The 22,484-nt window shown below is 39.7% G+C and overlaps 1 long non-coding RNA gene across 1 annotated transcript in view; it reads right to left on the bottom strand.

Moving 5' to 3' along the window:
• LOC119152425 overlaps positions 1 to 22,164 on the bottom strand; it is a 126,544-nt gene extending 104,380 nt beyond the window's left edge. Inside the window, exons 1-2 of the long non-coding RNA XR_005105775.1 lie at positions 21,973 to 22,164; positions 2,151 to 2,279 (exon numbers count right to left, since the gene is read on the bottom strand). This is a non-coding gene — a long non-coding RNA (uncharacterized LOC119152425). The remainder of the gene's footprint in view (positions 1 to 2,150; positions 2,280 to 21,972) is intronic.
• Between the last annotated feature and the right edge of the window lie 320 nt (positions 22,165 to 22,484).

Raw genomic sequence — 22,484 nt, 5'->3', positions numbered from 1 at the left:
ATTAGATAAAATTGTGAGTTCATACTAAACCTACCTCCTCTGCCCACAAGCTAGAAGACAACTGAAACAGTTTTAACAGTTCTGGGAGCATGACGTGGCCTGTTGAGTACAGGCAAGCTGAGAAGGCACATTTTGTTGCCGGCTGAACAACCTGAAAAGAACTACTTCTCACCATCAGAGCACTGAGTTGCAAGGCCTGAACAGGAGGGAGCTTAGACAGCTTCTCGTTAAGCTTCTGAGATCAGCTTCAGGGTCTGGAGGAGGACTCACTATTCTTCACTACTTTTATTTCTCTCTAACTATTTTTATTTCAAAATAAGGGGATGTAATTCATCCTCATCATAAAGAGTGCCATTTCAAAGCTAAGGAAAAGAACAGACCCCTTTTGAAACATGCTCTGCACATTTCCTCACCGGCCAGCTGACACTACGTGAGCAGTGAAGACCTTCTAGCTCAGACCTAAGGAGAAAAGCAGAGCCCCTGAGGGCCTGCAGAGCAGCTGGGACCTGGGAGGGAGGGACTGCCTCCCCCACCCCTGCTGCAGAGCACAGCAGACCAAGAAAGGCATCAGTGCATAGACTGAAACCTGCTCTGTCCCTATTCACTGCTTGTAGCATGTCACTGGGCTTTTTACTTTGAAAAAAAACCCAAAGCCCAAAGCACAAGTATTGCATGGAAGGAAATTACATAATTGTAATTATGTGTAAAAATCAAGGTAGACTAATCATTTCAAATTTGTCCGAGACAAATGGTCACCACAAATTAGGGCTACATTACAGCATGGGGATACAGAATTCAGACCAAAGAGATGGGACAGAAGAGTTTCTATTTTCTAGGAGGTCTTTGTAGCCTTTTCGGTGGAGCAAATATCAACAGCAAGCCACGGTGCAGGTGAGGCAGGAGCAGCTAGCCAGGGGGGGCTGTGGGCAGCTCAGGTGATGGGGTTAGTGCAGGCATGGATGAGACCTTGCTGCCCAGCATAGCAGGCAACAGGGCTCTGGGGTCCCACAGTCACTACCTGTGAGTAAAGAGATGTCACAGGACATTAGAAGTATCTGCTCAAGAGGTCGTCAGAGATGAGGACTTCAAACGAGTGTTGGTACATTCTGGGAAGGGAGTGCTTGCTTATTCTCTGGTGTCCTGCTACCTTGCTGCTGTTCTTTTTTCCCTCTAACCAAGTACTGCTTCATGAATCATTTGACTTATTATTTATGAGTGGCACTGGGCAAAGTTTAATATTTTGTGGCTTTCATGCAAGGAGACAAACCAGTGTTCACAGGTGGCCCTGGTAGCTACCAATGCCAAATCCACCTGCTTCCAGCAGTTCCCAGCACCAGTCCCAGCCATATGAGTACTCAAAAAAACCCAGAGGCAGCTCCGTTATCAACACCCAGGACCAAACTTCCTCAGAAGACAACTTCTACGAATTTCAATGGGTTTCCTTGGCTCTCTCGGCTTTGCTTCTTTCAGTATTTGTTAACTAGCATGCTGAGTACTTGACATCGGCATGTTTATCCTCTTATACAACTGTTCAACACCTATGACCTTTTTCTAGTCGTGTATCTATAGTACAGCTATAAAAACTCCTTGTTAATCTCAGTCATTGTTTGAAATAATTAACTAGAAATAAATCTAGAATACAAATCACAATTCAAATCCTATGTATAGCAAACCCAATTATTTTACAGTATGTGGCATTTATATTTCAGGTGATATTAGAGTAGTTTATGCATTCGCTATAGTCAACTAATTTTTTCTTAGTATACTCAATTGTAAAACAAGCATTTCTGATTAAATGACCTCAGCTACCTACAGCTCTCATGGGCTAAGTATAAAGGAATACAGTGATCACTCAGAGGCTCAGTAGGATTTTAATTACATTTTTGGTACATTTGTCTGGATTCCTTTCTTGTGTAAATCAAATGAATTTAGGGACATGCTTTTATATGACGACAAGTTTCTATTTAGGATGCTGTAAAATTCCTCCAGTACTTTTGCTTTGGAGAATCTTAAAAATCACTAAAGATTGTGATATTGTGATGTATAGATTAACATCTTTAAAATGTACGTCATTATGAGTATTGCCTCTTAACAACTATATTTTATGACAGAAGGTATATTCAGTAAATGGAGTAAATATTCATTCTTACCACAAGACTGCTGTCCAGAGAAAGTCTTTTCCCAATTTCCCTTTTTTGTAGCTGTCTTTTTCTCTCCATAGCTGAGGTTATTTGTTTTTCTTTTGATCAACTAGAAAAGTCAGACTGTTTCCAGAGTCACTGAAAAAAAAATAATAATTAAGTGCACATTTCAATATCCTACTTAGCAGTTTCTGTCTTTTCATCATTAACTTTGCAATAACCCAGCAGCTAATGACTTTGTGCCTATAGTAGGCTGTGTTCCAGGAACAAATTTTCTGTGCCAAAAAAGCTAAACTCTCCAGACAGAAATATTTCCAATATGTTTGGGTCACTTTTCAAATTTAAAATAAATAAATAAATGAAAATCTGCTACTACTGTCTTTACCAATACACCCCATGTTCACACAGTCTCTTTTGGACTGGGCTGGCAGCAGGATTTGCAGAGCCAATGAGTTACCTGGGGCTGGGGAGGGGGAGGCAGGGAGGGAAACAGTTCTGTTCACATTAATTGCACTCCTCAGCAAGCCCTGCTTGCTTGTTGGCACATCTGCGCTGCTACTATGATGTACAAATTTTGGACTTAATCCTGGAGAGTTCTAAAAGCTTTCAACTCCCATTATCCTTAATGAGAGATTAATGCCCTCAGCACTTTCCTTAAGTTTTTAAGGTCAAAGATTCTGCTGTGATAATCAGACAGTCCCACTGCCTGTACAGAGCGGCTGGGCAACTTCACCCCATAAAGCTAGCAGAGACGGAATTAGTCTTTTCAGTTTTGTAGGGTTTGGTTATTCCTGGCTGGTGGTTTCTACTAAAACCAAGCTGCAGGTACAAGTAACAGCTACCAGCACACTCTTTTCCTAAATGTTCCTGATATGTGTATTTTAAAGTTTTAGTTTGCATTTTAAGGTAATATTTATTGTGTGTGATTCAGGAACATGGGCAAAGCTAATGAATTTATTCAGGATTTACAGAAAGCAGCAGAATAGTAACAGAAATCAGAATCTAGTCTAAGTTAAGGTAGACAGATACACTCATAGATACAGAGCCAAATACAGGAATTTTCTCCTGCATCTCATAGTGACTGCATTTACTGTATCGCAGGGCAACATCCCGTATCTCTGAATCCGGGCTAACTCCCATTAAGGACAAAAAGCTTTCACTACAAGAATTTGTCCCCATTTTTTAGGCAAGATTTGATGTGGAAGCCTATTTAGAAACATAACTCTAGTAAGATTGAGATATTCATACAGTGCTACTTAATGCTAAACCTAGATACATCACACTTCACTGAAAAACAAAGACAAATCTGTCTGTTTCTGATCCTTGTTTACTTAATGTGAACAGCACCTTCAGTCACAGCCAGGTGATGCACAAATACCACTGGGCTTGGCTGTAGGGTAACACAGCTGGCATTCCCAAACGAAGCCTTGCATGTGCCCTCCAGATATATTTGCATGCCTATGGATAGACCTGACTTCTCATGCACCTGTGAACACTCCCATCTGTTGCTGGGGCGATACGAAGCAGATAAAACCACGGCAACTCTTTCCTCAGGTTGTCCCCAGTGCTCTGCCAGGAGGGCACGCAGGAGCCTGAACGTGAGCCAAGCACAGGCTGCCCACAAGGGGAGCGGGATGCCCCAGGCTGAGCCTCTGAAACCAGCTGGAATTTAGAGGGCTCCCAGAGGCACACACTGGGATCATCAGGTACAATGTGGGCATCACAGCCGGGACTGCTCTTGAAAAATACTTCCCACGGGGAAACTGTAATTGGCCCAGCTATCAAGCCATGCAGTGGAAATTCAGCCTTCTATTAAACACCACCTGGTGTCTCCTATACTTGTTTTGTACTTCTGGTTTACACTTAGGCAAGACCAGAATTCATGCCATTTTCTCCAAAATGGATAAAAATTAGCCTCTATACACATCTAAAGAACACATACAATAAGAACATATACACACAATAGTAGGAAAATCTTAGTTATTGCATTGTGATCATTCCTGCCTTGTGGCTTTTTTCCAAGTTTACCTGTAAGCCCTTGCTTCTTTTTTATAGCTACCGATCCAAAAGCTACACACACTATTTAATTCAGCTAATAAGGAATCTGAATAGTGTGCTATCGCATCATTATCATTGTTTCCTGATTAGCTATCATGTCTCAAAAGAAATACCACCATAGATTTGAACAAACACAGAGGAAAGGTATTACACTGTTCTTGTGATTATGCCAGAAATTAGCAAAAGAAAGACCTTATGTAATCTTTATATCATTCTTCTGTGCATTTATCATGCCTGGAGAGCATGACTTCCACCAAGGGAGTCTTTATTGATCAGTGAACACAGAACCACTTAGGAGCGAGCAAGTGAGACTACAGTTGGAGCCAATTATCCCCATAGAAGGTCAAGTATTTAATATGAACAAATACCTGAAGTTTCTGTCTGCAGGTATTTGGTGGACGCACTCCAGATTCCAGTTTAGAAGTAAAAGGAGAAAGGATTATTATTAATTATTCCTATAGCTTAAATGCTATGCTGCCTTGGGCACTTCAAGCAGCGGATTTACTGTAGCCCTACCTAGCACAGTACGTGGCCCTACTCATGTACTGTTGAAGCAGCTTCAGATTTGCAGACTCCACTCCTTCCCCCCTACACACCACGGAAACCAAAATCTCTGGGCATGTTACCATTAGCAAGCTGTCACAAATCTCTCCTGAAGAGTTAACAACCTACAGCTGTACCCACTTGCAAAACCCAGTTTTGAATCAAAGGTGATTATAACACAAGACAATTCAATACATCACCTGTTCCTACATACGCTGGTGCCTCAAAGCACCCAACTCGGGAAGCCTTTAAAGAAAACGAATCATCAGAGTGAAGTACTTAACAAAAACAGAACAAGTTTCCATCTTGGAATGGTCATTTTTGTGCATAGTACTGCTTGTCACAGAGAAAAAATGACCCTCCCAGGTAAATCTCTCTTCTTCTGAGACCCACCAAAAGACTAACAACAATTCAAAACGGAGCTAACACATCCACTGGGAAACTCAGCGGAGGAGAATGCTCATCCAGATGGAACAGTCTTGAAATGCAAAAGCACTGAGAACCAGTTTGCCCAATCATCAGAAATACTATTCTTGTGTTACCAAGAGAACAGACTAGAAATTTATTCGCCTTCCCTGACCACTTTGCTTGTCGATATCTTTACAGCAGAGACCCCAGTGATCAGCATTCAGACTCTGACTGTCCCATTTAGCTCGGCTGAACTGTGAACTATTGCAAAGTCACTTCTGATTTATGGTGTCTTCACTGATAATACACTCACATATGCACGTTGCTAAATCTTTAGGGGCACATCTTACAGTTCTTTGTGCTGCAGGAAATTTTTTCACTGTAGGACTCTTCTCTAAGGGACTATTGAGTTCATCTATGTTGAGCACATTGGGGAAGGCACTGAAGTTAGAGGCACTCGGTGATTAAGCTTGTATCCTCGAGAAGTATATGGGGATCAGTCTATCAGAATGCAGGTCCCAGATGTTTGCCTACTGGCTTCTCAGTTTTGCATTGAGCTCAGGAAGAAGGTTTTGTATGGACACAGAAAAAGCTCTCAGGGGAAGACCTAAGTGGGATCTTGCTAAAATACGGTATATCCTCACTGTTCATAAAGCCAGCAAGCCAGAGGCATCAGCTTGATTATATATCCTAAAGTGCAGTATTTTTAGTACTCAATACAAGAATGTTCATTACTTTGGGAGACGGCTCTAAAACTATGCCCTGGAGAAATGGTGTGATTAACATAGAAAAGCACTCTCTAAAATCTATGCAAGAAATTTCCTGGATTATACTACCTTCTTCATTTCTAGTAGTTACAAAGGATGATTGATGTATATTGCTTTAGCTGATGAACACGTATAACATTATATTCCTTAGATAAGCATCCAAGATATTTTCAGACAGTTTGAAACTGCAGTTACATTTCAACAGAGCTATGCCAACATATGCCAGCTGGGAACTAGCACACAGTATATCTCTTTGGTAACTGGAAAGGGACTGTAATTATTTTTCTGTCTCTTACAAATGAGTATAAATTTAGCAGTTATGACACATGACAAAAATGACAGCTCTGCAAACTAGTGTCCTTTTGTTTAAATTCAGGATAGATGTAATGCAGCCTCCCCACCCTGTGCTTTGCACACCTTAACGCTGCCAGCAGGCAAAACACCCGTAGGGCAGCAAGGTACTCCCCCTCTGCAGGCTGCTTGTCTTTCTGAGGTGTTAACAACAGGACAGGTTTTATGATGTGGACATCCCACTACTGGGTAATGGAATGGGGCCAAAGTTACACAGCGACTACCTTTTTTCTACCCTGATAGCCCTGCCATACTTTAAGATGGAAAGGGAATAAGCAGAACTGATATTATCCCTCAGCAATGAAAGAAGGAAAATACTATCAGTAGCATAGGTCAGGAAGCAGCTATGAGAAAGTAAAGATTGTCATCAATACAAATGTTAGTTAGAATGAACAGGTGATGTAAAAATGACAGATTTTTTTTATCTCCTTACCAATCTCCGGAGTGATTCAGTTTCCTAAGAACTTAATCGAATTTAACTGAATCTGTCATTGTCCAGCTGTGGTTTTTTGCTGGCTCTGGTGCTAACACCAGTGTGTGTATGCTTCCTTTTGTTGTGGTCTTTGTAGGAAAAGGGGTAAATAAGTATGGTACAGTTTGTCTGGGCCTTTTCAGAACTGGAAGGAAAAAAAAGATTCCAGAATTAAGAATTCATGTGTATTCAACAGATCATAGATTGTTCAGGTCTATAAAATCACTACATTTATCTTCCCAGGTATAGACCAGCCACAAACACTAGTTTGAGTATTTCCCTTTGGTGGTTTTCTTTTAAATGGTAGAGTGTTCAAAGCGTCAGAGCAGTAACAGCAAAAAAACCCACCTTCACAAAAGATGAGAAAATTCTGCCTAGTAATTAAAAGTGATCCATGAAAATGGTTTCATTACCACAATCCTATCTCTCCCCATCGCGCTACTTAACCTGCTCATGATTTCAAGTGATAAAGTGGAAAAATAATTCCAAAATTCTCTTTTGAGATGATGTTTCAAACTTCAGCACTTGGGAAACAGAGCACTACAGCGACATCGGCATTTCTGCAACCTGAAACTTAGCTAAATGGTTTTTGGTTTTGCCCATAATGTATTTCATAGCAATGCCATAAGCAGGGCATGCCTGCCTAATACCCAGTACTCCCAGGTATTTGCTTAGGCTGGTCAGCAGTTTGTTAGCACTAACGTATATGCTGCACATTCACACCCACTGGATTAGGTTGCTATTTGGATAAGCAAGCCACATTTCTGTGGAGAGGGAAGGAGAATGTGCCATGTGCCAGCATTAATGAGTTAATTAAATTAGAAAAATTCCAATGCAGGAACCTAAAATGCTTAGATAAGTAGAATACTATGGGACTTACAAGGCAGCAAACGCAGCACTGCTGTAGCATTCTGCCTACATGTCTAGATATTCTGACTGGCTTTGGGAAATTATGTTAAAAAAATATGTCAGGTCAGTCAGAAAATATCTAGATAGAAAGAGATTCCTTCCTAGTTCTCTTTTGTTTTCCTGAGGGATAATTGATTTTGATTCACCTCAAATTTCTTACAACCCCTCAAGCTGTTCCAAAAGATATTGGAACTGTAGAGGCACCACACTGAGCCAGCCATGCCTTGCAAGTTCTTTTGGGACCCAAAACACTCTCTATTCAATGGTCCTCTAGCTCTGGTTGAAAACTGTCCAGTGGTCACCCACAAGGCCAGGGTAAAGTAGCCCCAAGGAAGTACAGGAAGGACCAGAGCTAGACAAGGAACCTTCTCATCTTTGTTGTGATTTTAATTAATCACAGTGACACTGACACATAGCAGTTTACAAAGAAACTGAGGAGGGTTGACTAACTTGAGAGTAAAATGCTGAGAATCTCTCCTGCTCTCACCTCACCCCTTGAAAGGGAAGCAGTAGAGCACATAGGATAGTCTCATGCAATTTTTGACTGGTGATCACTTGCAGCATAGGACAGACTTTTAGTACAATGTTCTAGAAACACAGCATTTAAAATAAAGCATCTCAGCTACTAAATGCAACCCTTGTTTCAACCACAGTTTTCAAAATACATTTATGCTTTCTTCGTGCAAGATAATCTTCCATTTATTCAGCAAACTAAATAACCAGTAAAGCTTTCTATAGCATTGCTTCTAGGATTTAAACAAGTTAAGATTAAGGGCTTAAATCTAGCAAACCTATCAGTGTGTTCAAAATAATACCAGGAATTTCAATAAATCAGAAAATAAAGAATACGGCATTAAAGATGTTATTACTACGACAGCTGTCAAGATGAATTGCATGAGAAGCATTTAAAAGATTTATATCTCAGTATCTCACCAGGTTAATTAAAAGGATGCATGCATTCATTTAAGAGGATAAGGTGGGTTGCAGTGACATAAAATGAGAGGGCATAAGATTACGTTCTTTCAGCGCTAACAAGAACGGGCTGAACCAATATAATTTCCGTATTCTGTAATAAGCATGATTCATCCACTGCCATTTTCAGCTCTCATTTTCTTTCAGGGGAAAAAAAAAAAAAAAAGGCTATGAACATTTATAGACTAACATAATCAAAGCTTTAACCTTTTCAGCATTTTCTGTTTGGACTGGCTGTCCATTTTTATCATGGGGTTTCAGGGCCATGCTGCAGGGAGGAGAAGAATCGCCAGTAAATTACACCAAAGAATGCTGGAAAGGTCAAAGGATTACCCTCCCCTGTTTGCTTTTTATGGGACATACGAAGCATTCATACCATGCAATAAAATTATTGAGACAAAAATGATGAAAGATAAGCAGACAGAAAGCATGAATCTGTTGTCAGGACAGCATGGAAGAACAGGATATATTACAGTGTTATCATCAATAAAAAACAGATTATGACAATGGTGTTTGTGTATCCTTAGCTCCTGCACTGAAATAAAAACCTTCTGAATGTTTTAAGAACTGTATCTGAGAAAGAGATAGTCAAGCAAGACTGAGGCTATTCAGGCTGAAGAAAACATTAGATCCAAAGCTCCCATTCCTTGGGTGAATTTCTAATGTTATTTTTTTACTAGATACTGTTATAAATTAGGTGATATAGGTTATATATATATATATGGTAAAGATATATTCCCTTAGCCATTGAGCCTCTTTCAGCGATGTTTTGCAACCTAGGCTGTTAATCTGCAAAAGGCATGCTCTGAACACAGCAACAGCATCAGCTGCCTCTGGGGTCTTCAACACACATTTGTCTCCCTTGGGAGCCACAGCCAAGCTTAGGTCAGGAATGGGCAGTTCCAGGCACCCAGAGAAGCTGAACTCCAGGACCTGAGGAAATTTCACTGTTACTATTCACAGACCTAAAAGGTCATGTAGAGATTTTGAGGGTCAAAAATAAACATCCCATTTATATCCCAACAGACGCCTCTGGCATCAAATGGATGCAACTTCTGTAACCTAGTACGTCGTTATTAGAGCTAGTTGTTTCTCATGGTAAAAAGACTGGCTGGCAGGAGACAAACAGCAATCTCATTAGGTTTCAAACACTGAATTATAAATCTTCATCAGAGGCAGTGGCATCTAGTTTAGGAGGACATTAAAGATAACATACCAATTTCATATGTATTCAACTAATATGTTGCAATGTTCAGAAAAATGCATGCAATTAAATCCAACATCTGAATCTGACAGACAGCTAAATGTGGGATGGATTTAAAATACACAGTCAAGTTCCTATGATTTGCTCCGTTTGATTTGTGTTTTCTTTTAATTTTTGTTTCATTAATGTAAATCAAGGCACTACTCAAGAAAATCCAAGAATTTCAAATGTACATGTAAGACCTGCATCAGGGTCTCTGTTGTAAGCAATGGTGGATTGCCAACTCAATTTTTGAAACTATGAGCTTGTGAAATGTGCCTAAAGAAGCCTTCTTCTCTGAGACAGATGCATTTATTTCAGTCTGCATCTCTTCTGCCTGCCCATCTGTCCTAATCATAGTCCAGAGGGACCACTAAAAATCATCAGTTCTTTGTGCACACTCCTCCTCTTCCACCTGCACTGCCAAAAGGGATGATGGCCGCAAGGGTCACAGGATGGCTCGGTGATCTGAATGCAAGCCCATCAGACACTGGAGACTGAATATACTTTGGAGGTTTTGTCACTATCACCTCTCTTGTTTCTCATTCACTCATTCTGTAGTTTGTGCACAAAAAACATATTTTGCTACAGACATTTTTGGTGAACAAAAGCAGTTCTGTGAGATGAAGTGTCCCAAATGAATGCTACTTGGTTTGGTCTTCCCTGGCAGCAGAGATGAAAGGAATGGAAGTTGCATTTATTTACTGATGTATGCCAGCTTATACATATGAGGAATTATTAAAATCATGTTAACTTAGTGATAGTGTACAGACATCTGGTTTTACTCCACAGAGCACTGGGTGACTCTTCAAAATGTTCACGTGGCTCAAAAGAAATGTCCCAATATAAAAAAAAAAGTATTGTAAAAATATTTCCTCAGTTACTAGTAACATCTTCAGCACCCAGCTCAGCACAACCTCCTTAGATAACCAAAGTCGTTCACATCAGAGGGAATATTTCAATGTTTAGACTGCAGAATTTGCTTCTAACGCATGTGGGACTTTGTGGGTTGTAACATGGTGTCTCACATTTCACCTTGCTGTACAGATACTCCCAGTGGGCCAGGGCCTATCCTTACATTACAGGCAGTAACTTTATAGTGAAGGTATTAGTTACAAGAACAGCCTGGAAAAGAAGCTGAATCAAGCTTGTAATCTCTTTCTGTCCTATAAAAAATGAGGGAAGATAAGGTACAGTGAAATATATGTCATCCCTTCACGGCCTGGGAAGAGGGTAACTGAGAAAGGGCTCAACTCGTCTATCTGCATAATCTGAAAATAGCTCCTCCACCCCACCACGACTGAAGTCCACACCCTGGGGAAGAAAAAAAGGGGAAAGACAGCATCAGTCTCTTCTAGGGCCAGCCAAACCAGAACTGAGCCCCTGGTTTGAGAGAATAGACTATAGCACAGGAGCAGAGCAAGAACACGCAGCCTCATTAGGCTGAGCAGCTCTGGGTGCTTTCCTCACAGGACCCTGCGCATGTTTTTATCAGAAAAATTCTTCATCTATTTACTAATTTTGCTGTGCAAATACCTTCACAGAGTCCTGTAAATCTGTACAGTTTGGCCAGTTTAACTACAGCTGCAGTTCCTTGGACTCACCTCTGTTCATTGCTACAGACAAGACGCATAAATGTGGCACCGGAGCTGGATTTGGAGGTGCCAGAACCAACTTAGTTCCTGTAAAGGTGGGTTCTAAAATCCTTCAGCTGCCCCCCCAGCTGTTCAGTCTTTGCAGAATTCCAAAGTCTACTTTCATTTCAGCCGACCTACATCATCCAAGGATCAGACTCAAAGGAATTCAGCTCCAGCATTCCCAAATACACTTCAGTGACATCTCTCCTTCATGCTCATGCTCACAGCAGAAAGGCAACAGGGTATGATTCAGCTCTACTACCTTCAGTTTTGTTGTGGGATATATTCTCTATACATCAATGAGTATACATAAAGAAAAACTCCAGGGAGATTTCCCCAGCCAATTCAAGTTCACTTTAGTCTTACACAACAGAGCATATAGAACTGTGGGATCCGTAAAATTAAAAGGAGCAGATACACATCGATTAAACTCCATCTTCAGGTTATGGCCAAGAAAACTATTATGAAAACGTTAAAAATGAAAGATGTTCTGTCGTCATCCATATTTCCTTAGATGGTGACAGAACACTGAACAGTGTCGGCATACCAAACAGTCCTTCACTTCTTTTTTCTCTGCAATTCTAGTGCAATCTTATCTCAAACACTGAATTTAGTTCTGGGCCAAAAGGATAGAGACAAACTTGATGGAATTCAGACAATAGCAGCAAAGATGATTAAAGTATTGACTTGGTGGGAAACGATTAACAAGTCCCTTCATAGTAGTTTCAAACAATGACAAAGAGGAGACTAAAATGGGAAGGAATGACTATCTACACCAGTTTGAGGGACGTATACTAACACTAGAGACAGTGAGGAATTGATTAGGTTATTGACAACAGGCTGAAAAGAAATAAACTGGGGGAAATGATGCTGAGTATCTGAAGAAATTACCTAAAGTGAAATCCAATACAGATTGATTTCCAGAGAATCAAAGGAACACTTGTCATGTAAAAAAATAAGGCAGGATAAAGTACAATAAAATATACTGAAAGTGAGGATGCTGCCAGGAATGAGTTGTTTGAAGACCCTGATGTGGAAGAAAAGAGCCTTCTCTCCCTTTCTTCTCAGTGTCTTTCTTTATACATTGCAGTATACACACACACACACAAACACATATATATACATCTAATGGTAATCCACATTAGACACAATTAAGAGTGAAAGGCTTTTGCTGTGCGGTGGGGGAAAGAGCTACTCTGTCCTTCCCCCATGTAGTCAGGTACTGGCAGCGCTTACTCCAGTTTCTCAGTGTGAAGACTGGCTGTCACACACTGATTTCTAATTCTTCCGTCTGCCAGAAACATAATAAAAATGTAAATTAAAAAACATTCATGAATTTCCTACTTAAAAGGTTCATAACTCTCCTATGTTTTATGCCATTCCACCAGTCTAATTCATCTGCACTCAGTTCTACCAAGCGAAATGGGAGAGAACATAGACTCTGCTATCACAGATAATAATACGACACATCGGGATTATGGATACAGTACTATCCAGAAAATATTAGAAAAAGAGGCGGCATACTATTAAAATTCTCTAGTCTCTCTCTCAAGCATCTGTCCATTTAGAATGCAAAGTAAAAATCATTAAACTACAGGAAGTGGCACAAGTCCCCCCACACCCCCTTTAAATCAACATTTCAGATGTTCATCATTCACGAAAATCAGAAAGATATTTTTGCTTGCAGTAGCAACAGTTGGGTTGGCACAAGATTATTTGTCCACTTTTTCTTATAGAATTCATATTAATGCCTCAAATAAGACTTTCCCCACCCAAATTAGTTCTTGAAAGTAATGCTGTGCAGATTTAGGTAGAGCTTTTAAGACTATAGTTTATGCATCTCCAGTCTTGAAATAATCAAAGTTGTTCAATATTACTGTGTAGCTTGAATTTCAGCTGAAAAAAAAACCAACCAGTATTTGAGTGGGGAAGGGAAAAGAGTTTATACACTTGCATGTTCTAAATGATCTGTGTTGAATTTGAAAGCACATTTAAAGATTAAATATAACCTTTTAAACTATTTTGTTCTGCATCAGGTTTACTAATCTAGGAGGGTGAGGGAGGAGGACCAGTTTTGGACATAAGCAAGGAAAAAAGCTTATTTGCTTCTTTTCAGATAAGCCCTAAGTGTTTGCCCATATTTTGAGTTGGATCCCTGCTCTTGAGTGGGTGGTTTAGGTTGATTCATAACTCCCGCTGTCTCAGTTTCTCCACTATACTGTGAAAGTAATAATATATAGTATATAAGTGCCATTTACAGAATAATTCCTCTTTGTCAAAGACTTTAATAGTGAAACTTTCTATTAGTACTGCTGCTTTGTATCATTACTCTTCTCTGTCTACCAGATGTGTACATCACGACGCACCCAAACAGGGGAATGATTCTTTCTCCAAATTCTGCACAACACAGCAGAAGGCACTTGGTTCTCATTCACATCTTGGGCATTCTGTCAAAATCAATCTGATTGCAGAAATGAAACTAGAACAAGAATTAAACCCAACAGAGGCAGAGAAGATTCTGCCACCAACCAGCTGAAAGCAACTATGTAAGCAATGAGCCAGATAACATCTACTCCCTCTACAGATTTAAACCTGGCTCCCCTGCAGGGCAAACCAGGAAGCATTAAAGCAGCATTTACAAAAAAATAATAATTAGGCCCTTTTTTCTTTAATAGTTGGAGGTCTTAAGCAGGATGCTACAGCCTTAAGTGCTGTTCCCCTTTGGTTTTCCCTATTGGCTCACGGTGCTGTTACCTGGAGCTACCAGAGAAGAGAACCTCTAAACAGGACTCCAAGAAGGTGAAAGAAGAAAGCCAGGCGGGGTCTTGATGGGACTTCTTGCCCAAGGGTGTGTCCTAAACCCACAAGAAGGTGTCACATCCTTCCTATCTTTTTGGGTGAGGAGCCTTTGAGTTAAATCTTAAGCTTTGCCTCACACCTGGGTGAGCCCCCCATTGCAGCTAAGTATGAAAGGAGCTAAGGGGATCTAGTCTCCTACCGCTGCTGGTGAAGTTAGATACATCTGCCAGGGGTGTGGTGGGCTTCAAATACAATACCTGGAGTTATAAACTCTTTAACTGTGAAGCCAAGCTCAGAATTCCCCTGTAACACACAGGATCCAGGCCTGGAGGTCAGGTAGAGGGAAATAAGGTAAAGTATAACCTGCTACCACAACAGACAATAGCCAGTGGCTAAAAGTGAGACTTTAGTGCTTTGCTAGGGAGACAGAACCCATCAGGAAGATCACCTCCCTGCCAAGAGCAAGGAAAATATTACCTAGGGTTTGTGGTATATACCTGTCTCTGCATTGTCATGCTGCCCATGGTGTTGTACCTTATGAACCATTCCTCTTTCAGGGCCGTGCCAAAAACTATCATCTAGTTGATAAATTCCTATCAATGTTTGTTTAAAGCTTTTTCTTGTGACAAGATTTTTGTGGTAATCGAGAAGAAAAGCAATTCACTTGATTAAAGATTGGTAAATATAAGTGACAGAAATAGTTTCCTATGAACATTGTGATGTATTCCCAATCAATAACACCATGACAGAATTGCAGCTTAAGGGAAGGAAGTTACTAGTTTTAGGAAAGGCACATAATTAAATACAAGACAAGTCTACAGATTGTCAAGCGGAGAGACAAGGAGAATAGCCAACCCCAGAATTTGGAGATCGTGCTATTGTTGTCTCTTCAGTTCATTTGGTACTGTCTTTCATTTACTTGTGCAACCTCAAAGTAAAGTTTAAGATCTTAATCTCAAATGTTAGGTTTAACAGCCAGTGACATAACAGAGAGCTGTTTATTAAAGCGTTAGACCATGTTTCACTTTAATATTTTCCTTCGGTAGCAGCAGATGTTAAAAATCCTTAACAATTTAGCTGAACTTTTAGTAATTTCTAAATGTTTCTCATGTGTAACGGCAAAAAGCACCTGGGCCTTTTACCACCAGCTTGACATGGGGATTGGATAGATCTGACTATTGGTAATTGGGATTTTAGCCTTTCATCTCTGCATCAATGTTTCAAACTCAGACCAGGTTGGTATTGAATAAAAGTAATTTCCATCAGCTGGCTGTTCAGTGACCTCTATGAAATATTACAAGTTTATAGTGGACAGGTGTCTTTATAATTAAAATACACTTTGCAAGCACAGTTGGCACCCTGGAATTTTCTTATTACGAACCTATAATCTGCTCCCCCCAGCTCATAAATGGAAAGTATTCAGGAGCACTGAGATGTCATTTAAAAACAAGGAGGATACAGTGTTCTTTGTTAATTCCACAAACAAAGTACCTCTGTTTCTAGAGCAGTTTTGAATCCCCAGAGAAACGCTTTTGTGTGCTGCAGAGACTATTATTCAGGCTAATAAAACTCATGAATTATAAGTAAAAGATAAACTTTTAAACACTGATAAAAACCTAGAGCCTTGTAAGTTATATTGCAAAATCTCACAGCCAGCGCTATGTATGGTGTTCACTGTGAAGAGAATATATATCCGGACAGTATCAAGAAAGCAGAATCACTCAGGATGTCCCACATATCCAAGAATCTGCATAAATTGAGTCAATGTTCCCAGACATCCACACAGAACAAGTATTTTTGGTACCCAAAAATACAAAAAGGGGTTTGATAGGAGAAAGTATATCCGATCTCAACACAAGGTGGTTTCTCTGACTAGGAATCAAGGCAACAGTTTTATATTTCAGTAGGATTTGGGGGATGGACGAGGGGCCAGCACAATGTTTTATGGCTTTTGAATAACCAAGTCCATAATTCAAGCCTCAAACCTTTAATCTGTTTCTCTTCCTTAACCCATTCTGAGGTTTTGGCAGAGAATGTGTGAGAAAATGTTCTCCATTGACTTTGCTTTCTTCTTACACTAACTCTAAATTAAGCAAGGCAGCCCACTTCAGGCTGAGGCCCTGTGACAGATGCAGCTTCGTAGAATTGTGGGACATTCAGAGACTATCATGGAAATCTTCATGAACTCGACAATGACTCATATCTGCGTCAATGAAACAAGTAAGGAAAACGTTACATAGAATCGAAACAGGGAAGGAAAATTAAGTACAAGTGAATCCCTGGTAGTGAAAATACATGTGCAAGATGTTTCACCTCTTTGAAAAGAAATATTAGTCCAACCTAGTTCAAAATGTGAAAAGATTTGTAGGCCATCCATTGCCAGCCTTAGCGCTGTTGTGCTGTAGGAGAAGGGCTATGCATCCACCCCAGAAAAGAGCCCTCATCTCAGTGTGGGAACACAACACAGAAGAGGTTGGTTAGCCCAAGAATTGAGTAACTTTAATTTTGTGAGAAGGTGAAAAAGAGGAAAGAACCACACAAAAAACCCCAAGCAAACACAGTGTTTTCTAATGGTCCTACTAGGAAAGTCCTACTAGAATTTTTGTCCTACAAGGAACATTCTTCTTAAACTGTTTTTCCTCAGTCACTAACATCCTCTGTAAGTGGCAACTGAAAACTACTAAGAAAATCTCAGCATTTACCCCTCCAGTCTCCAGTTTATATGCATTTAAATCAGTCTGCTTTTTACATACATTTCAGACTCGGTGGTGAAAAGGAAGAGGAAAACCAGGAAGGTGTGGAATCAAAGCAAGCATTCACACACTCATTTTTAACATGTTTCTGTCACGTTGTCCAGAAGAACATCTATAACCTGCTCAAACTGAACCACAAACCCAAAAACTTAAAAACTGAAGACAGCCACTGTTAACAAATTGCAGATGCATGAGACTCATCCAGAAAGACCTCACAAATCAGCAATGAGGGGAAGAGAGAGCAAATCATGCAGAAACTATTTAATCAATGAGTAAAGACAATTATAACATCTGTTAATCTTTTGTGTAGGTTATAATTAGATGCTGCAGAGGAGTAGCCTTTAAGGGGGAGGCAGGGAATCCTTTAACATCTGCTAGAAGGGCAAACACTGTGCAATAAATGACTTTAAATGCAATCAGCAAAATGAGAGCTGTGCAGAGTTCACAAAAGGCCTGTATAAAAGATTGAGGATAACAAAATATTTTGCCAAAGGTCAACTCCTGCAGCACTAGGGCCTGAATAATGACTGCTAGTTTAGAGGCCACATCAAAAACAAATGGGACCGTACCTCTGAAAAAACAATTCTTTTCTCATTCGTGTCATTATAGCAAAAGCACATGCTGCTGCTGTATATCACGTCAGCTTAATGACTTATTACGGCTGAATCTATCAACCTTGAACAGCTTAGAATAAACAGGTAGGTATGATGTATTTTAAAGACCAGAAATCAGTCTAATTAGACCAACACAGAACTGTGTTGTACTGTAAAAGCAATGTGACTCTGATTTTAAATAATTAATCATTCAGTACCTTCTAAAAAATGCAATTATTTACTCATTTTGTCCTTGAAAACAACCATATGCTTTAAGCTGCTACTCACTGAAAATGTGAGACCATGAGGGAGTTGTTTTATCCAGTTTAACACGGCCCTCTACTGGCAAAATAACCCCCCAAAATCTTATCACTATGAACCATTTTGCCAGATCACTTCAGAGCAGCATTTTATAGCAAAGTTACACCAAATCTTAGAAGACAACAGCGTAGATCAGAGCTTTAGAAATTTGCATAAATTAAGCCATCACTTAATCTACCTAGAGTTCCCTTGCTGAGAGCACTACTTCATTTTACCCAGCAGATGCAGCTCTGGCCATCACCAGAGCACTGGGAAAAAAAAAAAAAAAAAAAAAAAAAAAGCCAAGTGCTCCTTTCTAGTGGAGTTAAGTAATTTTAGAAGCAAATGCAACCCTTTTACTCATGTCAGATTGTGCTGTGTTCCTCAAGGAGTGCCACTGATTCTGAACAGAATGAATGCACACATATGATTTCAGTTTGTACAATTAGGTAATACTCAGCATAGGCAAAGCAAGCACGATATAATCCAGCTGCAAAAAGAATACCATTCAAAATACAAATATTAACTACCACCAAAAAGCAACTTTACTGCAAAAGAATTCCTGCTTCCTTCTTTTCTCCACCATTACTGAAAATCCATGGTGGTGCTTCAACACAGCTTCAATCAAAGGGAAACAGACAATGAAATTCGCCTCTGTTGTTGCATGCAGTAATTAACTCTTCCTATTTGTATTAAGTCTGAGCAACAAAGAAACAAAAGGATGCGGTAAACTGTTGAATTTAACAATTTAGATAACAATGAATTATAATAATCAATTAGCACTGTCAAAGAAAATAATTTGTGACATGTATTTGATTCTGCACAGGCTTATTGTGTGCACACACTATCTGAGGCTAGTTTAGGTCTGGAAAACAAATAGTGTTGTCCTGTGGAAAGCTTATCAAACATGCAGTTTAACAGTAGCATTTGTTCTTGCTGTGTGTCAATACTAATAGACCATATTTCAGCAACATAATTTTTATCCACTGCTTTATAATCCAACCTGCTTTTCAGGGTCTGCATCATTCATAGTCCATAGACAACGTTACTGTCAGTTTCCAAAAGGCACTGCTGCTGTACAAACCACGTTTATCTGATTCACCTGAATGGCAGTCAATGGAATCGTATAAGATTTCCAAGTATTTTTCACACAATAGGTACCTAACTTTTCATCCTTGAAACATCATGACTAATTTATGTAACCATCAGGGAATACCTAATGTAATTCAGGTTTCTGCATGCTCCATGAGTGGTATCACTAGACAGTACAGAACAGAGTATTACAAGTGTTAATGGTTCATGTTCTATTTACATTGTACATTTATCCTGCTTTAGTAATAAAACGGCATACTAGACGTTACAACTTCTGAAGGTGTTCTGGCAGCTTTGGCACGGATTTTTTGTAAGCATAACTCCGATCCTGCCAAGAGCTGAACACGTGCAGAAGCACACAGGAGCTGCAGAGCATGGTGCCACATTTGGCCCTGGCTGTGCTGTGCTAAGCTCCTCAGCCAACTGTGCTTCCCTTTGGCACCTTTGTTCTGTGGCTTTTATCCCAACCTCAGTCCCACTTGTCAGACGAAGACAGGCTGGAGTCTGCACTTATTCCATTTCTTTTCAGATGGCGAGAAAGCCCAAAGAATTGACATTCTGTTGGCAATTGTCCCCTTTAATGCCATCCCAGAATGTTATCGGATTATGTGCGGTATCCTTGGGCAGATTTCTCAGACCCAGGGAAAATTCAGCCAGGGGATCCCTCTGCTGAAAAGTGAGCTCACTCTATGTCCTAATTTGCTACACTGGAATACAAGAAAGAAAATGTAAATGTGAGAAGGGAAATGTAAGAGAGGAGAATGAAAATCAAATGCCTCTGGGCTCATCAGGTTTTGAGAGTCTGCTTCTGCTCTTAAGGTAATTAGCTGAAGATTTCCTCTTGACTGAAGTGGAACTGGAATTGTACCCTACCACTTTACGTTTACTGAGGCAGGATTTCTACTTGTTTAAATCTAAGCCTCTAAACACTTAAACACAACTCAGGCACAAGAACAATAGCAGAGAAGTGCATGAAGTTTTCTTAAAAAGCAGTAAAATTCACATTTGTACAATTAGGACTTGCACTTAAAATTAATTTAAGTGAGAAAGACAAGTGGCACCTGAGCATTTATTTTTTTTTTAATCTGGTTTTGTTCTAATTATCTTGAAGATTTTGTAGGCATTTGCCAACAGGATACCTGAAGACTTTCCAATTGTAAATACTCTTATCAGTTCACAGCAGTAGATCATCATTATTGGCCACAAGGTGATAGAGGGAAGGAAAGAATGGCCCACAGGAGTCAGCATGATAGAGATCAAACCATCTAACCTTAAACCCGTTCCTTCTCCCCAGGGAAAGGCTCTATCACAATTCTCTGTTCTTCACTCTTATGCTCAGTGGAAGCTTCCAAGCTACAAAAAGGTCTTTTAAAGAAGACACAAACTTTTCATTTTTGCTATTGCTGAGTAAGGAGGATGAACACTTAAGAATAAAACTACGCTCTTATTTAAGCACCTATTTAAAACCCCAAAAGCCTTTTCCATTTGCATGGCATCAGCACATAGCTAAATTTATGGGGTTTGGGGTTTTCCCCCAGGAGAATATGCTTCAATTCCAAAGACAGAACAATGGCTCCTAAGTTGCACAATATATTGACATGCCAAGCCACATTATAACATCAAAAGAGGAGACAGACAGGTTTTGAACTGCTGTAGAAACAGTGTCACTTGAGAGGGGCATCTGCAGTTGTAGCCACCCAAACTTTAATAGGAAGCCCTGAAAATCTGTTGCTGTGTAGGACCAGAGGCCTTGTAAACAAAGCCAGCAGCAAGAAAAGCAAACGAAAATCAATAGTGCTAATAATTCAGGAGGAATCCTCCAATTCCTATACGATTGATTTGTACTGACTTACCCTCATATAGTTGCCATAGTTTTCTGCTTTCGTTCTTGAGAAATGTGCTTTGTCTCCACAAAGACAGATCATTAAATAGAGGTAAACAGTAATAAAAGAGTTCTTCATACACGGTACTGTGATCAGGTTACACCCTGGAAAAGCCACTACAACTGAAATTGCAGTGATTTAGAATGGGCTTCTGGTGAAGGATTGAAATGAGAAGCAGGAGACCTGGGGTTTGTTACCAGCTTTTGAAGTGAGTAAACTAAGTTTTAATAAATCATATCTATGGGCCAGTTTCCCCCTCTGTAAAAAGGGAATAATTCCATGACAATCGCAGCTAGTTGTCCTGAAAATTAGTTAATCGGTGGTCAGAAACATAGTTCTGTCCCACAAACAGCAGGCAGCATAGAAACAGTTTTTTTCACAGCAGTTAGCAGTGTACTAGTGTTTCGGCTCTGATGTTTCAGGATTTGTTGGATTTCTAACAAACACTCAAAACAAAACAAAAATTACTTTCTCACATAATTGACAACTCATTTTATCCAAAAGGCATCAGATTTCAAAGCACTGTATGATTGTTTCTTTTAAATTTATATACCTCCAGCAGTTGAACAGGGGCTAAAAATTAAAAAAAAGTCAATTTTTGCTTTAAATCAATGCCTGTATAAGCAGCAAAACAATTTTTAAAGACAACTGTACTAAAAACCATAAGGAAATCATATTAAAAATTCAAAGTAATTTTGAATATTCAAATAAATACTGTGAAATGATAAAGGAACAATCTTAAGACAGACTGTTTTTTGTTCAGGCAATGACAGTTCTCATGAGATTTTAAGAATCCTAGAATTTCATCACTTAAATTAAGAGAGCCACTTCAGCATAATCTCATGCAAACAAAAGCCAGAATCAAGTTTTCATTTGTCCTTTACTCTGCTGCTCAACCATACTCAGATGCATGGCTTGTAATTACTCCTAATAACTACATACTTGCTGCTCTTTTAATTAAAGCAAAACTACAAATAGCAATGCTGACACACTCCTAAAGAAAATAAGCATTACAGAGATGATAAAAACACCAAAACAGCAAAAGTCTTACTTGCAGCAGTTCAGTCAAAACATGCCAGCCCTGGAGAACTCAAAAGCGTAAGAAGTCTTTGCAGTGCAGAAATTCTCTTGAGTTTATCCAGTGTTTATTTACCAAGCTTTAAAAGTCTGTGGTTAGAAGAACAGAGTTAGCTTTCTACACCATCCACAGCGCTACTGAAGTCCTCCACTAACAGCAGACATAAAGTTTGCTGATAGTTGGGTTTGCTGCTGCTATGTAGTTGCTCAGTACTTGTAAATACAAGCTCTGTGGACAAAGTCCCAAATGACATCACAGGCAGCTGCTTATTGTTGAGTCTTTATTAACCGACTGTCAAAAAAGAAAAGCAAAGGGGAAAGAAAAGCACAAGCTATCTTCCCTGCAGCACAATTTGCATCTTAGTCGGAGTTGCAGTGCTACACATATAAATACTTCTGTTTACCCAACTGATGTTTTCTTAGAATGAATAAACACTGTTTGCAGGGAAAGCAGAAAAGTAAGAACTTGAACAGCTTCAACACAGA

This window comes from Falco rusticolus, chromosome 8 (assembly GCF_015220075.1).
Source record: "Falco rusticolus isolate bFalRus1 chromosome 8, bFalRus1.pri, whole genome shotgun sequence".
Lineage (NCBI taxonomy): Eukaryota > Metazoa > Chordata > Aves > Falconiformes > Falconidae > Falco > Falco rusticolus.
Note: the sequence above shows the minus strand (reverse complement) of the source record. Positions and strands in the feature narration are given on the sequence as shown.